Consider the following 4,967-nt stretch of genomic DNA (forward strand, 5'->3'; position numbering starts at 1 on the left):
ACAAGTGCATTAAATGCTACAAATATTTCAATGTCAACTGATATCTTTATTAAACATCTTCCACAACCGACATTTTTTAATGCTAGCTCCCTTGGACTTGTTTCATGTTCAAAAGTTGAAACGAACGCATAGAGAGTATTTCTTGGCTACACAAACCACCTATGGACACACATTGGTGGACAAAACACCCAATTATAGCCACCATCTGACAGCTCCCCATGTTGGGGTCAACATCTGAGGACGTAGGCGTGCACTTGTAAGACCGAGTATCCCATAACACCCGGCCTCACCTCCTCGAGGTGACCTACGCACTCATAGCCTCACGGGCTAACCGCTTGCACTTAGCCAGTGGGGGTCGATGATTACAAATGAGGCATTAACCTCCTTTTATAAAAATGATTGGCCACATTGGTCGGGTTCACATTACATCTCCACGGACACTAGATGCCCATCCCGATAGTGTCATAAACTAGATCCCCTCTCCTGTACGTGGGACATAACTTACTTCCTCCCTTAAGAACCATTGATGTCCTCATCAATGAAGTGGGGATATTGAGCTTTTAAAGCTCTAACTGATTCCCAAGTAGCAAACCATTCAGATTGACCCTTCCATTTAATTAAGGATCATCATCATAAGCGCTTCGGCATGAATGACGGGTATGATGATTTAAAATAGTTTTTGTTCTCTGGAGGAATATACTCAGTATGGATATCCTCCCATACATTTTCCTCCATTGGCACAACAGTGTCACTTTCACCTAGTTTTTCTTTAAGGCAGCTGACATGAAAAACTGGATGTACACTAACATATGAAGGAAGAGCCAATTTGTAGGCAACTTGGCCAATTTTCTTTGTGATCAAGAATGGACCACAAAATCTAGCTGAAAGCATATAATGCTTTTCAGTTTGCATTGTCTTGGACTCTTTAGGTATCTTCAGATAGACCCATTGTCCCACATCTAGAGTCCTTGGAGATTTCTTTTCATTAGCATAAGTAGTAACTCAATCACGAGTTGTCCTTATAATATCCTTAACCATCTCGAGCTTGGCGATCTTTGACTTTCTCTAAGCCAATAGAAATAGGGGATTTAGACTCAAATCCATACATCAGCATGAAAGTGCTCAATCTAGTAGTAGAATGCTTGCTACTATTGTAGAAAAACTCTAATTGTGGAAGGTACCTTTCCCAATCAGACTGCCTATGAGAGACGCAAGCCCTCACATGTCTTCCAATGTGTGATTCATCCTTTCAATTTGTTCATCGAGGACATATTCAACTTTGTTCAAAGGTGAGCAAACACATCTCGCCAAAATCGCCTAGTGAACTTGGTATTCCAGTCATTGACGATATCCTTTGGCAAACCATGTAACTTATAAAGCTAATCAACAAATATAACCACTAACTGTTGGTACAAAGTTTGTCATTTTTGTGAGTTGATCAAGCACAACCCAAATGGCATCATTGCCACGAATAATATTTGGCAAACCAACAATAAATCGATAGGAATACTCTTCCACTTGGCATTAGGGATCCAATGGATGTAGCAGGCTAGCTTTCCTAAGGTGCTCTACCTTCTTGACCTGACACTGAGTGCATCTCTTCACATAGCTCTCTATCTAAGAGCAAATCCTTGGCCAATGCTAAAGTTCTTTGGATGCTTGGGTGCCCAGTGCTAGGAACATCATGGCATTCAAACAAAATATTTTTCTAGACCTCATTGATTTCCAACATACAAATTTTTATATTTTTAAATAATAGTCCACCACTAACAGAATATTGTCTATGTCTCATCTCTCCAGCACGACTCACTTGGATCTCTGGATCACCCAAGCCTATATGCGAGTCACACCTTACTTCAATCTCATTCCATATCTTACCAAAGTGGTTATCGAAACGACATAGCCCTCAAAGAGAGAGGTAGAAATCCATCGAGATTTAATTCATAGACAAAGCATTCACCTCAAGAATTCGACTGAGTGCGTCAGCAATTCAATTGCTGTATTCTTTCCTGTAGTGAATCTCAAAGTGAAACTCTTGCATAAGTTCAACCCATCTAGCCTTTCGAACTTTGAGATCACCCTCATCACAGACATAGCGTAAAGAGTGATGATATGTCCATGCAACAAAGTTAGAGCCGTACAATAATGCCGCCACTTCCTTAACGCATTGACCACAGTGTAAAGCTCTTTTTCATATGTTGGACAATGCATTTTAGCGTCAGAAATTTTCTTACTTTCAAAGGCAATAGGACGTCCATCGTGATATTGCTCTGCACCAATTGCATAGTTACTCATTTCAACCACAAATGGCTTTCTAGGATCCACTTGCAATATTAGCATAGTAGTAGTCAGCAAGTGCTTTAGTGTCTTAAAGCTCTCATGAAGACACTCATTCCACATGAGAGGGGGATTACCTTTATGGTGAGGCCCCGAAGTCTTCGGTCCTTTCACCCCTCCTTTCAAACATTGCATAAGCGAAGCAGCAACTTTGGAGTAATACTTGATAAATTTGCGAATAAAATCTTGTAAATCCTAAAAAGGAATTTACTTGGTGTACATTCTTTAGAATGGGCCAATTTTGCACTTTATCCGGCTTATCAAGGTCAACACGGATTCCATCTCGAGTAATAATATCACCCAGATAAAGAAGCTCTTTCTTGAAGAATTCATAATTAGACAATTTGGCATAAAGCTTCTCAACTCTCAGTACCTCGAGAACAATGTGTATATGCAAAAGATGTTCGGAGAAACTTTGGCTCTAAATCAACATGTCATCAAGAAATACAACAACGAACCTGAGAAACGATCTCAACAGGTCATTCATCATATAGTGAAACGTAGTAGGAGCTTTGGACAAACCATAAAACAAGACCAAAAATTTGTAGTGACCATAGCGCTTACAAAATCCCGTACTAGGAACATCTTCCAGTTTGATCCGTATTTGATGATAGCGTAATCATTGGTCTATCTTCGTAAAACACTCCATAGAGTCGATTGTCATATCATCCATACGGGGGAGTGGATACTTATTCTTGATAGTGAGCTTACTCAACCCCTTGTAATCCATGCAAAAACGCATAGTGTTATCCTTTTTTTGAGAAAGTAACACGGGTGGTCCTCATAGGGATTTACTTGGCCAAACAAACCTTTGTCAAGATGATCCTTCAGCTACTGGCACTGAATTTCACCCTCTTCAGTTTTAAACCGATAGGGTTGCTTTGAAAAGGGCTGATTACCAACCGCCACTTCAATATCATAATCTACTCCTCTCCAAGGCAGAAAACCAGGAGGTAGATTTTCAGAAAAACATCCTTGAAAACAGTCATGATTTCTTGGATAAGGGAGTCAGAATCCTGAAGTTTAACAAAAGAGCATGAAACATTTTCTTGACTTCAATGACAAAAGTACCAAGTACTAATGACTCAAACTATGCAAATGGTATACACTACTAAAAGTCGACATCAGAAGACTTTGTATCCTTAAACATTTCCAAAGCAGTAACAATTAGTATTGCAAATCCATTATTTACAAAAATTTGATTACAAAGCAAAATAGACACATCAGGCATATCCTGTTTACCAAAAATCAAGAGAGTGATATACATAGTTTATATACAATGCATGAAATTCTTAAGATAACATATGCTCTATTCAGGTGCATGATGTGGAAATGCAGGTTCACGCAATACTCATGGTCACTATCCCGCGTATGCAGGCGCAGTTTTTGTACCAATTTTGCATCAACAAAATTATGTGAGCTTCCATTATCAAGGAGTAAGGTCAAGTCGTGACCATTGATCTTTTCAAAAAAACGGAAAAGATCGTGCTTATCAAACACTTTGGTACTAAACGTACAATTAGTGCATGAACTATGCACTAAGTGATGGATTCCAACTTGAATAAAATCAAGGTTACCTGAGATCTCGTGAATTTGAACCGAAGGCCGTCCTTGCGGTTTCTCGGTCCTCTTCTTGGGGTAGTCTTTAATTTGGTGGCCTGTCGGGATACAACCAAAGCAAGTTCTCTTCTTCACTGCATCAACAATGACAGCATTCTTGGATTTTTTCTTCTCTTGAGCACCACGACAAGTGGTGTCTAGAGAAGGTCTCGACGATGATTTGGACATTTGCTGGAATCGGGTCCACTTCCTTGAAGTGCACTCACCGGATTGGTGATCAGAACTTCTTTTCTTCTCATAATTCGCTTCATTTATCAAATGGAATGTTTATCAAATGGAGCGTTTTTGCCTTTGCCACATGTTACATATACATGTGGTAGTGATGTGTGTGAACACACTAGGACCGCCGGGGCATTTTTTCCCTCTTTAGGAGGTTTTTCCCCCCCATGAATTGTATATACGCCCATCACTCTAGGGCTATCTATCTTTCCATTGCATACTAAGTAACACACTCTCTATTGTGTGCCTTGAGCTTCCTTCATCTTCTCCAAGCTTGTGCGTTTCTCTGCAACCCTAATTCCAACAATTGGTATCAGAGCAGGTTGCGCCCTCCCGGGCTTAGTCGCCAGCTGCTCCAGCACACACCTGCTCATTTTCTCCAATTTCAGTGAGCTTTGGCAAGCGTTTGCAGGTCGACAAATATTTCGGGATAGCTTGTAGAGCTTAGTCTGCTCAAATTTTAGACTCGGGCTCATTTTGTCATTTTGTGCAGAATTTCTGTCAGTGCCGTTTTTTTGTATAACATGTGCCTTACAAACTTCTACAGTTTGTGCTATATAGCATGTGTTGTTCCTGCTCCGTTTCTCCTATTTTCGGGCAGTTTTCACATTAGGTGCAACATTTACCATGGCTAACAACAACAATACAGATGTATTCAAGATGTTTGCTGCTAAGGACAGGTTGGATGGGGACAATTACCCTATGTGGGCTTATATGATGCAACACGTTCTTGTGTCAAAGGGCATCTGGAATATTGTGCAAGGCATTGATGTACGTCCTGGTTCTGAGGA

The sequence above is a fragment of the Adiantum capillus-veneris genome, chromosome 9 (genome assembly GCF_014529385.1).
Source record: "Adiantum capillus-veneris isolate H3 chromosome 9, ASM1452938v2, whole genome shotgun sequence".
In the NCBI taxonomy this organism is placed as follows: domain Eukaryota; kingdom Viridiplantae; phylum Streptophyta; class Polypodiopsida; order Polypodiales; family Pteridaceae; genus Adiantum; species Adiantum capillus-veneris.